We start from the raw sequence: 13,799 nt of genomic DNA, 5'->3' as shown, positions 1-13,799 counted from the left end.
ACTTTATTTACAGCAAAAAGATATTAACTGCAACCATACCAGCTGCCTTCAGTTCTGTAAGAGGAACTTTTCTTACTTATGTTTCCCCTTCTCTCAATAACCAAGGTTTTTCTCCATTTACTTTTTTGATTTCATGGCAACCATTGAAGAGTGCGTGCATGTGTGTGCACTCATGCTGCTGAGATGCGGTGCTAATCGATTAATGGCAACATGTCTGAACCAGCATCACATTAGTCAGTGTCACACTGCCGTCTGCGCACACAAAAGTGCTTATGCCTGTATGGTTGGAGGCTAGTTAAGCACGAAGGTCTGCAGGTGATTATACACCTTTCACATATGACAGAACTAGGAGATGAGAAAGAAAGTGATGTGAAATGTATGACAGAATGATGGAGAGAAAATAAAGCAAGAGACTGAAACAAATTCTATTAATAGCCTAGAAAAATAACAGCTTGTTGAATATGCGCATAGTCCAATAAAATGAACTTTTATTTCATTAATTAAGTATTCCTTTTAAAAAATAACCAAGAATTACATTTCAAATTATACCATGGCAACCAAAGTGTTGCCTTTTTTTGCAGAATGTAAAAGCAGACATAATATAGAGACAGATATTTCTAAAAAATGATGCCTTCCTATGTATGAGACGTTTCCCTATATTCACTCAATGTTTTGTATCAGATACAAAACATTGAGTTAAATTAGAACTAGTCCAGCAGTTAAAGGACATGAACCACAGAATTATTTTTGTAGTAATATTAAATATTCTGTTTTTCCATCTTATATAGAGATTAGTTTATTAGATTTTGATTAGTGTGGTTCTCTGTGGTTTACAGTCATATTGTAGCAAACATCCAGATGAGTCGTGTTTGTCAGATTAAGGGTATCTATTCAAAAAAATTAAGCAGGTATTGAACATACCTTTATAAAGCCCACTTTTCTGATTTTAAAAATTGTTTTTTATTCTAATTTTAAATGTCAGTGGTTCATTAGCTGCAAGTGGAAAATCATGATAATTAACAGAAATAATAAACATCTAAACATCCATCTGTGTGTAGTCAATCTATATAATCTGTTTCACTTAGTCATAAAGTTGCTAAAATAAACGGGCTTGTCAATAATATTCTAATTTATCGATTGGGACTGTATCAGACACATGACATGCTTACTGATGGTAAATAGAAACGACGCCTGCTCAGTCTGATGCAAAATGTTCCAATTTGTTTGATTTATAATGAGATTTTGGAACTTGTGGTTTGTAATTTTGTTGGCTCAAAGTTTCATGTAAGTATCTTAGAACCAGATAAAGGCCACATCATATAATTTATATTAAATGTTGCAACTGAATTCTGAATCATTTATTTAAAGTACCATCTTGGCAGTAGCGCTGCTGTAATGTTGCCAAGTGAAGGAAAAAAAATCCCTGCAGAAAATGGTGAACAGATGTGCAAAAAGCAGGAGCTTTAGAGGTGGTGACAGCAGGGTTGATATGTGCTTTTTTTCTTTTTTTTGGATCATATGTTGCTGTGTTTCAACACAATTATCTCTGCAAAGTGGAAGGAAGAACTCAGGTTGTTTTAAACTAACAGATATCCATTAGCAGCAATATTTTAAATAAAGGTAAATCCCTCATCTTTTCACATTATTTATAAAAGATCATGTTGTCATGATACAAACCTCTTTATTTGCTTTAGCTCTTATCTCTCCTTGTTGTAGTGATGATATTATCTATGTGTGTGAAAGCGTTAGGCTGGAGAGCGGAGGCTAAAAGTCCACTCAGTCCCACACTGAAGTGCATTTTGCTGTAATGTAGAGCACTCTTAGTTAAGTGGAAATGTCCCCTTCTGTTCATTGTATCCCAAAGGTATACTCTGCTCAGGTGGTTGAGGTCAAATGATATAAAATAATGACTGAACCCTGCAATTCTCTGTACTATTCACTTCTGTTCAGATTACTCGACTGCAGACTGGACTGTTATCCAGAACTTCAAAAGTCTGATGGTTTTCACAGAAAGAAATCCTACTAAGTTTATCGTCTAATGTCTCTGTAAAGCCATCTTAACTGCTGATACAAGGCCAGTTCAGACTCTGCACTGGCCTCTCCCCATTTTTCCTCCTCCAGGTCATCTGGTGGAACTCCAAGCTGTTCCATGCTAGTTTGAAGATATTCTGTTTCCTTTTATAGATTATAAAACTCCCTCTAGGCCTCCTCCCACCCAGGAAGTAAATAATTAGTTACAAAACTAAATATTTAATTTCTAACTAAATGTTTGTGTGAGCTAAATATTTATATTTGTACTTGTATTTAGCTCCAAATTAAATTTTGCTAACTAAATATTTTTTTTCCAGATTAAACATTTAATTTTCAAACTAAATATTTATCTTGAAGCTAATTAGAAAAAGCTAAGCTAAATATAAGCTAGATATTTAGAACCAAGCTAAATATTTAGCTCCAGATAAAAGCTGGGTTATGTTGGGTTATGTTTCTCAAGTCATGATTTTTTTTTATCATCGATTCTTTTCCTCTGGACATGTCCAGTGTGTTAGTTGAAAACAAACGATGTTCCATTTTAGCAACTGAAACACTCCTCCTCCTTCGCTCCCTGTGTCACAATGTTTTTAGATTTTAGGCTAAGCCAACACCTTTTTTTAACAATAACCGCAAAAAATGTACAGTTAACAATAGTTTTTAAAACAATGAATTTTGACAACAGATAAAGTGTCCATCAAAAGGGCCACTTAGGATCAAATAGTATAATAGAAACACTATCTCGAAGAGAGAACACCAAAGTGAAAAACAAATAAAATGTAGCATTTAAAATGAGGTTCATTTGTTAACCCAGTCCTTAGTTTGAGTGGTTTTGACTGTCCAGTTTCCTTTCCTCCTGGGAAAAATGCCATGTCTACAATGACTCTGCTAGGCTTTTCTCTCACCTCTTTTCCAGCCTTGCTTCTCTTCCAGTTCTTCTTTGTTGAACCCAACCAGAATCTGCCATTTTCAAATCCATTAATCTCTTCCTGACCCAGCTCTGTTTCCTTCCTTTTCTTCTGTCCTTTTAACTTTTCATTTTTTCGTACTTCTCCATCCCTCCTCCAAACTATCCCTACATGTTTCCCAATTTGTCTTGCATCTTTATGTAATGCTGTGCTCTGACCTGGCGCATCCTATTGCAAGGATGTTTTTGAGGACATATTATGGCAAGCTGTGAACACTTTTCCTGAGAGCTGTCTGCTGGCGATCAAACGGCCCAGGATGAGTCTTGGTGCCAAGTTTTAACAAGATCTAATAAACCTCTCTGTTATTCTGACAGTCCTCTACTTTACTTCTTTAATCTGCTCTTTTTTCACATTTCCTTGCCGTACACTTGTCAATTTCTGCCATTTGTGTTTTGTCTATTTAATGTTTCACCCTCTTGTTTTTTTTTCCTCCATTAGTGAAGCAACACAAATTTGGAAGAATTCCTAAGAATCATTGCAAATGTTTAAACCAATAAATGGTTGCACTGTGGTCAGACAGGGATTGGCATGGTCTGCATCAAGGTGTTGATGTTTATTTGATGATGGACCCAAAGTCAGTCAAAATTATCTCCCAAATATCTCCCATGCCATTCTACTGCCAACCCCTGACCTGCAAATTCAAAGCAGGTTGACTCTGTTCTTATATGCTAAATTCTGACCTGATTGTCTGAATGTTGCTGCTGAGATTGAAACTCATCAGACCAGACATTTATTAGTTATTGTTTGGTTGGTTGATGCAAACTATAACCTTGATCTCTCATTGCTATTTGACAGGATTGTCACCTGGTGTGGTCTTTTGCTGTCACCCATGGTCAGATATGTTGTACATTAAAATATGGCATTACATCTAAACAAGTGGTTATTTGTCCTGCTGTGACCTTTCTAACAATACATCCTGGTCTTTCTATTGTCCTCTGACATCAGCAAGACCGTTTTTGTCTACAAAACTCCTTGATAATGAAATATAGTTTGTTCTGGAATTTAATGAAAATTGGCCAGTGTTAATCCTGCGTGTTTTTATATGGTAAATATGTTTGATCCCAACACTATTCAAATTTCAGTTTTATTGCTGTAGTAGGGTTCTTTGTGTAACTACACATTAGGCTATAATTCATGCTAAACGAGGGTCATCCACACATATCAGATTTTGTGTCAGTGACTACAGAAACATGAGCCTCACACACTGCCTCATCTAAAGCAGTGTTTCCCCAGGCACACTGGGGCTTTAGGTGTTTCCTTGCTTCAGTCCAGGTGATTTCAATTGGCAGCTGTTTCCTGAGCTGCATTCATCTGAATCAGGTGTGTTAAAACACGAAAAGATGTAAAATATGCAGGGTTATATGCCTGGAGGACCTGGATTGGAAAACACTGATCTAAACTAATGGCAAACTCTAAGTGGGCAGTTATTCTACAATATGCAGCAGTTCGTCTTCAGCAATTACATTTATTTGATGAATTGGTATAAATGTACTTTTTGAACTCATTTTTGGTAAACATTTCAGGTTATAGGAGGCTAAATGAACAGAATAGTTAAAGGGCAATGCATAAGTGGTCTCGTGGTTTAACATTGTCATTTTAAAATTATTCACCTTTTTGGCTACTTTATTTAAAGATCCATAAGATACACACTTTCCTTGAAATCTGACTCAGTCATGAAACATTCTGCTTTCTACCAGTGATCAGGCCCATTCAGTGAAACAGGATACGAGTTCCAGTGAGGCTCAATGGTACCTTTTGAAAACAACCTTTAAAGCTGCTATATGTAACTTTTATATATTTTTTTCACGTATTTAAGTTTATTTGTGTTGCACATTTCAGCAACAAGGAAGATCAAAGTGCTTTACATCATAAAAAAGACAAAAATATAAAGTCAAAGAACACAGTCGGCAATTGAAACATTAGCTTTTATTTGTTAAAACTCTCAATATGTAAAAAAAAAAATAAAATAAAATACTCACTACGTGATGACAGATAATATGACAGATAATCTGTGAAAAGATGGAGCTCCTCCACCACCTCCTCCCAGTGCAGCTGTTGCTGTCTGAAGAAATGCACAGCTCTTCTAAATACCACATGTACAGTGGGCCCTGCTGTCAGCGGGTCAGAGACCACACCTGCACTCAAACCGCTGAAATCCACCAACACTTGGTCCACCTTTTAAACTGTCTAACAAATAATCTGTTATATTCTAATGGATATATTTATCTCTCCCTCCCTCCTTCCACTGGGGTCATGAGAGGTGCTGGTGCCTATCTCCAGCTATCAACGGGCAAGAGGCAGGGTCACCCTGGACATTTATATTCTTTATATTTTTAATATATATACATATTTTTTATTGAGGTTTTTATATTCAAATGATTATAGTTTTATATTTTGATTGAATAATATGAAAAAAAAATCGACATACCCCTAAAACTGTTTTCCCGGTCTCCATAGAAACATTATTCTCAACCTTTGTACGTGACAGAGGCTAACAGAACCGCAGACTGCATTTCCATTGTTCTGTTAAAGGAACAGATTGAAGAACGTCACATTCTCCATCCCACAAACAATAAAAGCATACGTCCTAAATCAACAGTGGTTTTAGGGCACGCACACACACACACACACACACACACACACACACACACACACACACACACACACACACACACACACACACGCTGAGTTCTACAGTGGAGTTATTATATGTGGTGACAGTGTGACAGAGAATAATGAAGACATGTGGCCTTATTCACCTCTGTGTCTGGTAAATTAATGACCAACAGGTTCACTTTAAACTCCTGCAGCTCACTGTGCCTCATGTTAAAGTCCAGACAAATTAAGAGCAGATTAACACTGAAGAGAATAGAAGTATGCCTGCTCCCTTCATTTGTTCTGCCTGGCACAGTCAGAAAGTCATTCTTAATTAGCTTTTTGTCAGACTAAAATGCTCTAATGGTTAGCATCCAAAACTAATACTTATACAAAGGTTTCTATATTAATTATTATATTTTAAAAGTAAGATAACTGATTCACTACTCAGATCATGGGATGCACGGAGAAACAGCTAAAGACTACATTCCAGATAATTGCAGATGTTTTTTTTTTCAGATATAACATTAATATCTTCACATGTATGCTAACTCAAGTTAAAATCTCAAATAGCAATATTAAAATGAGAAACTAACCTAATGTCGATTTATAGCTCTACAACACTAAAGCTAGAATTAGTATTGTTTTTTGCAATAATCTACAGTTTTCTATTTTTTATTTCAGTAAAAGCACTCTGACATTTCAGTCAAACGTCTGCTACTTAGTGTGTGTGTGTGTGTGTGTGTGTGTGTGTGTGTGCGTGCGTGTGTGTGTGTGTGTGTGTTTGCATGTGTGTGTATGTGTGTCCTACATCTCCTAGGAGACAGTTCAATGAACTGATGTCCCAAAGTTTGATGTTCCACAACATAACACTTCTGATTAAAATCTAAAGAACCGGAAAAAAAAGTTCAGAACATTTCTCTTTGCTGGATTCTGTAAGTTTTAAGCTGAACTACAACTTTCAAAAAAGTGGAGAAGACGTAAAAGAGAGGCATGATCCAACTAATGAAATATTTCTTAAATTGCATATTTTAAAATTTTATGATTTAGTAAAGCTCAGGGCAACTTACAATAAACTCCTTTCAAGGTGTAAACAGATGTGATTCAAAATAATAATAATAAAAAAAAAAAACAACAACTATAAACTAAAAGAGAGATGTTTGTTTAAGAAAGTAAAGATCAGGACAAATATGGGAAAGCATTGTGCTGCAGTTAGTGGAATTTATATGTGGAATATTTGTGAGGAGGTGAAACTGTTTTTTTATTCTTTGAATTAAAGGATTGTATAAAAATCATTTGCTAAACAAATACAGAAGGTTTTGATTAGGATTGCTTGTTTATTTTCTATTATGGTTTGGTCTACAGACTGCAGGAATAACTTGGAGATATGTTTTACAAACTTGTAGGAAAGATTCTGTTTTGATTTTGATAATGTAGGCACAAAAGAAATGAAGGTAGTACAGGTTTATACTTTTACCTATACACTTTTTCCATTCTACACTTTGTGTTCTAGCCATTCATAGGAATTTAAATATTGTTTATAATCCTTTCTGGATTATTAGTTTTTCTCATGTTTGCCATAGAGGTGTGCCAATCAATGGGCCACCAGTCACAATTGGCCGATTAACGTGAAAAAGTGTATGATAGGTGATCGCCAATCATTGTCTCTTGTTGCTGATCACCAAAACGATCACATTTATCTCACTTCGTAGCCTGCGCAGCTGATCTCCTCTTTCCTTCACACTGCGCAAGCGCGCAGCAGCAAATCCGGTCGTATGGAACTGAAACACTCTGAGAGTGTTGCGGTGTTGCGGCGTAAAATTACCTCGTGGTGAACCACGTCAAAATGCATCAATTCAACGAATCTAATATGGCTTTTAAAAATGTGAAAAATGACTGAAATAATAAAAAAATTAATAAATCCTGAATGACATTTGTTGATTTTACACCATTCCTTTATCTTTCGAAAACACACTTAGCATCAATACATAGATACTTCCGAAGAGGACAGATTATACTATATAGTCTCCAGGAAATATGAAGCTTGATACCAAACTTAAAATATTCAAATAAATCACACATAACATGACAATAGTTGTAATTAGAAGAAGAAATCATCTTTTTTTCTTTCAGGATTTTTAGTTTTAGCTCAATTTATCAAAAGTGAGCTAACATAAAACCACTACAACATTGCATATTAGATTTAGATTTAAAAAGATAGTGTGTGCCAAAAAGAATATTTTCAATAGGGAAAAAAAAAACAGTTTTAATTGTACATAAGCAATGCTTTGCTGTGGGTCAGACCTCGTCATCCTCCCCCTGTATCACACAGGATTAATAAACCCACCCCTCCATACTAGCAAGGAGGATGAAAGATGGAGTTTGGACTGTAAAGCAGGAGAAATGAAAGAAATGATCCAAATTCATTGGATTTGGATGTAAAAACAGGAAAATATGTCTCAAAACAAAACACATGTCAGATGAAGTAGAGGACAAACCCCCAAACATTTTTAAGGGGGAAGAAAATTGTGGTGAACAAGCAGGAAGTTGTGTTCAGCTCAGGCAGGTGGACTCATGTTAATCCTAACTACTGCTGGTTCAAGTACACTCCCACTGTGGCCTTCCACCGCCTTGTTCCCTTCACGCCCAGTAGGCTGCCACTTAATTACCGTGCGTGTGTGTCTGTTCACACCCCTTTCCCTCATATTATGGTCTTCAGGCATTCCCATTGCGGGTATTCTGGGGCTTGTTCAGTTCACCACTGGGGCATTAGTGCCCCTACCTAATTACATTGTGTGTGTATGCCCCTAGAATAAATCTGACTTGTGTGTGTGTCTGTGTGTCTATGGTACAGTAGACTGGCTCCTAATTACTGTCTGCTCCTTGTATTCCCACAGTGTCAATACCTTCCTGCCTCACTGAACTGCTTTCTGTGTCTGCGTGTGTGTGTGCATGTTTGTGTGTGTGTGTGTGTGTGTGTGTGTGTGTGTGTGTGTGTGTGTACTTGTTTTACCTGCCGCGTGGGGACTTCAGCCTGACTCTGTGCATACACGTGGGGACCTGATGACACGTGGGGACCAAATTTGAGGTCCCCACCGGCACAACCCCATTTTCAAGTAGAAAATGGTGTATAAACATGCCTGGTGAAGTTTTCCAGGAAGTCCCCACGAATTCCATTCCAAGACAAAATGTGTGTGTGTGTATAAGGGAACCGCCCCTAGTGGTCACACAGATTATTGCAGTCCCCATTAGGCTAGGTGTTCCGGAACAGTGCGTCACCATCTGCTCACTCTCTAGCTCCCTCTATTGGTCGGTCAGAGGTTTTGCAATTTATCGGTGAAATTAAACTTTAACTGTAAAAATGTAATATTTTTAACTTATTTTTTTACATTGTGGGATTAATGGAGTATTTTTCATTTAATTTATTTTATTGCAATTTAAAGTGAAGTTTACCAGTATTTACTTTTTTATTTAATTTATTGCAATAAATTAAATAAAATTTATTACAATAAATAATAATAAATTTATTGTAATAAATAAATTTATTATTTATTATTATAAATATTAAATAAGCAGCTTAGCTCAAAGCTGCGCTCTTAGCTTTGAGAAGCTAAGCGCACACACACTATTGAAACTCAAGTTAACTGGCAAATAGTAAAGAGCTGAAATTTGGTACATCGGTAGGACCCACTGAAACAAGAAAAAAAGCCTTTTGGAGGAAATGTTGCCATTTTGGGTCAAATTTTTTGGCATTTTTGACTTTTCATACATGTCGAACTTCAACAAACTCCTACAGATTCTGAGCTATCTTCAAATTTGGTCAATATGACATTAAGGCAGTGGTTCTTAACGTGAGTTCATTCGAACCCCAGGGGTTTGATCAGTCGGTCTCAGGGGTTCAGTGGAGCCTCTGCCGCACTGATTGAAGAAGCTCCACTTCTCAGCATGAATTTGAACTTGTGTCTTTTCTTACTTCAGCAAAGCTCACAGTTTTTACCAAATTCTGTACCAAATTCTTTTCGGGGTTGCTACTGCCTCTAGTGGCATGGGGGTGGTAACATAATTACTCAGTCAGCCTCCTGCAGTGATTAACAGGCAGAAGCAGCTGTTGGAGCTGATCTGATTATTGGGTGAAGGAGTGAGGAGTGAAATTGTTTTTGTACCGCAAATTAACGTTTTATTTTAAGTCAACTCAGAGATTATTTTTTGTTATTTTTATAAGCAAAAGAAACTCCTTTGAAACAGGAAAAGTCTCCCCAAGTGCTTTTTATTGTTTTTGAATGAGTCGAAAACCTCCTCCTGAGGGACTACTCTGGTATTTTTGTTTTCTGGACCTTTGTGATGCAAGAGTGGCCATAACAAGTACAAAAACCTTCACCAACGACTTGAAGAAAAGCACAAAGTTGTGGGATCCAGCCGATCACTCACAGAAGAACAAAGAAAGCAGCCAGCGGGCAGTGAGTAAAATCAGCTGATTGAGTTTATGAATGAAAGTGCAGCTGCGCTGCAGAGAAACAATCAATCGCCACAGAAAGCAAAGTTGTGGATTTTGGAAAAGAATTGCAACAAAAAAGGATGTTTATGGATGAACTTATTTGAAAGTGAAGGGATTGTGTGATCATTAACAATGTCTGACCCTGACACTCCGCCTGCGTCTGAGGACATATTAAAGGTGTGCGTTCTTTCGCGCAGAGGCAGATTGGGAGCCTGCACTAGAAGGATTACATTACTAAATCAGAATACTGCAAAGTCTTTATTTATTATTAATTTTTTATTCTCTTAAGAATGTAGAGCTAATTATTTGATCTAAACAAGACCTTAAAGTGGATCCAGTTTCTCTCGATGGTCAACCTGTTGAAATTGTGGCAAATTTTAAATACCTTGGGTCGTTCCTGGACAGTCAGCTCAACTGAAAACACTGACTATATTTTGAAGAACTGTTATCAGAGACTCTACCTTTGAAGAAGACTTAGTGATCTTGGGGTGACCCAAATAGACTCTAATTGGGTCACCCCCCATGTCTTGAATTTTGAAAAAAATAATTTTGTTTATCACTACATAAGGGTTCAGCGAGTGCGCATATGAATTTGATGGATTTGGTACCTCAAAAAAGGTTAAGAACCACTGCATTAAGGTGTTGGGGAGTAATGATTATCAATTTTTTTTTGTTTTTGTGGATGTTAAAGGGGCATGGCCAGGCCTTAACTTTGAGCTTCATACCATAAATTTGGAAAATCTATAACTTTCTTAAAGAAAGACTGATTTATACCAAACAATGAGTGATCCATGTGGTATGCCAAATGATACTATTTGGTCATATGATGACATAAATGCACACCCTATCAGAACAAGAAGTCTGTTTTTTTCCTTTGAAAGTTCCATTTCTGACTCCCTTGATCTAATCAAGATGATACTGAGGCAGATACCAGAAAAATTGGTCTTACTTGCTTTAAAGCTCAACAAGTTTACACTGGAAGGTGACTTCCCCATGCCCACACAATATAGCAAGCCATTGCCATTCATTTGGCTCTAAATTCCACATATTTCAGCCAAGCAGCACCAAAGTCACTAGGGAGAATGGACATGTCTGGCACATTCCGCATCATGGCGTTTACCATAAGCGAAAGAACATACTGAGGGTGGTGTTTGACTGCACATCCTCATTTCAAGGAACCTCTCTGAACAAGAAACATCTCCAAGGTCCTGATTTAACAAACACCCTGATTGGGGTACTGTTAAGGTTTCGCCAAGAAGCAATCACTGTTATGGCAGACATTGAGGCAATGTTTTATCAAGTTTATGTTGATGAAAAGGACAGGGACTTTCTGAGGTTTCTGTGGTGGCCAGAAGGGGACATTAGTAAACCTCTTGAGGTTTACAGGATAAAATTTCACCTCTTTGGTTCAGTATCACTGCTGCCGACAACCAGAAACATTATTCTGATGAGGTTATCAAAACCATTAAAAGTAACTTATGTAGATTGTTTGCCTCTGATCAGTGGCAACAGAGAACCCTCCAGGACCCTGCTGAGGGTGTAGAGCTGGTCCAGTGTTCCACGACCAGGACGAAAACCACACTGCTCTTCCTGAATCCGTGGTTCGACTATCCGACGGACCCTCCTCTCCAGAACCCCTGAATAGACCTTACCAGGGAGGCTTAAGAGTGTGACCCCTCTGTAATTGGAGCACACCCTCCAGTCCCCCTTTTTGAACAGGGGGACCACCACCCCAGTCTGCCAATCCAGGGGAACTGCCCCCGATGTCCATGCGATATTGCAGAGACGCGTGAGCCAACACAACCCTACAACATCCAGAGCCTTAAGGAACTCCGGGCGGATCTCATCCACCCCCGGGGCCCTGCCACCGAGGAGCTTTTTGACCACCTCGGCGACCTCGTCCCCAGATTGGAGAGCCCGACCCAGAGTCCCCAGGCTCAGCTTCCTCAACAGAAGGCATGTTGGTGGGATTGAGGAGGTCTTCGAAGTATTCCGCCCAACGGCCCACGGCCCGAGTTGATGGGACGGGGTCAGCAGCACACCGCCCCCACTATAAACAGTGTTGGTGCTGCACTGCTTCCCCCTCCTGAGACGCCGGATGGTGGACCAGAATCGCCTCGAAGCCGTACGGAAGTCTTTCTCCATGGCCTCTCCAAACTCCTCCCATGCCCAAGTTTTTGCCTCAGCGACCACCTGAGCCACATGCCACTTCACCCGCCAGTACCCATCAGCTGCTTCTGGAGTCCCACAGGCCAAAAAGGCCCGATAGGACTCCTTGACAGCATCGCTCACCGAAGGCGTCCACCAACGGGTTCGAGGGTTGCCGCTGCGACAGGCACCAACAACCTTTGCGGCCACAGCTCCGATAAGCCGCCTCGGCAATTGAGGCACGGAACATGGTCCACTCAGACTCAATGTCCCCTACCTCCCCCGGAACGTGTTCGAAGTTCTGCCAGAGATGAGAGTTAAAGCTCCGTCTCACAGGGGACTCCGCCAGACGTTCCCAGCAGACCCTCACTACACGTTTGGGCCTGCCAGATCTGACCGGCTTCCTCCCCCACCACCGGAGCCAACTCACCACCAGGTAGTGGTCAGTGGACAGCTCCGCACCTCTCTTCACCCGAGTGTCCAAGACATACGGCCGCAGATCCGATGAAACAACGACAAAATCGATCATCCAACCTGCGGCCTAGGGTGTCCTGGTGCCAAGTGCACATATGGACACCCTTATGCTTTAACATGGTGTTCATGATGGACAATCCGTGACGAGCACAGAAGTCCAATAACAGAACACCACTCAAGTTCAGATTGGGGGGGCCGTTCCTCCCAACCACGCCCCTCCAGGTCTCACCGTCATTGCCCACGTGAGCGTTGAAGTCCCCCAGCAGAACAAGGGAGTCCCCAGGAGGGGCACTCTCCAGTACCCCCTCTAAGGACTCCAAGAAGGGTGGGTAATCTGAACTGTTGTTCGGCCCATAAGCACATACAACAGTCAGAACTCTTACCCCCACCCGTAGGCGGAAGGAGGCTACCCTTTCGAGTAACCTCTCAGCTACTTCAAGCTGAGAGGTTCTACCCAGAACCTCTCAGCCTCGCACACTGGCGCCTGTTCCTTCCCCACCAGAGAAGTGACGTTCCACGTCCCAAGAGCCAGCTTCTGCAGCCGAGGATCAGACCGCCAGGGTCCCCTCCTTCGGCCGCCGCCCATTACACATTGTACCCGACCCCTTTGGCCCCTCCGACAGGTGGTGAGCCCATTGGAAGGGGGACCCACGTCTCCTCTTCGGGCTGAGCCCGGCCGGGCTCCGTGGGTAAAAGCCCGGCCACCAGGCGCTCGCCATTGTGCCCCACCTCCAGTTGTATTGTACCTCTATTGTTGTATATTTATTTATTTATTTATTTATGTATTTATTTGTTTTGCTTAGACCCTCCTCCTGCAGTGATTAACAGGCAGAAGCAGCTGTTGGGGCTGATCTGATTGTTGGGTGAAGGAGTGAGGAGTGAAACAGAGTTTTTGTACCGCAAATTAACGTTTTATTTGAAGTCAACTCGGAGATTATTTTTTGTTATTTTTATAAGTAAAAGAAACTCCTTTGACACAGGAAAAGTCTCCGTGAGTGCTTTTTATTGTTTTTGAGTGAGTCAAAAACCTTCTCCTGAAGGACTACTCTGGCATTTTTGTTTTCTGGACCTTTGTGATGGAAGAGTGGCCA

The sequence above is a fragment of the Poecilia mexicana genome, unplaced genomic scaffold, assembly GCF_051168715.1.
Source record: "Poecilia mexicana isolate PSO_F unplaced genomic scaffold, ASM5116871v1 scaffold_3, whole genome shotgun sequence".
NCBI lineage: Eukaryota > Metazoa > Chordata > Actinopteri > Cyprinodontiformes > Poeciliidae > Poecilia > Poecilia mexicana.
This window is presented reverse-complemented; position numbering follows the sequence as displayed.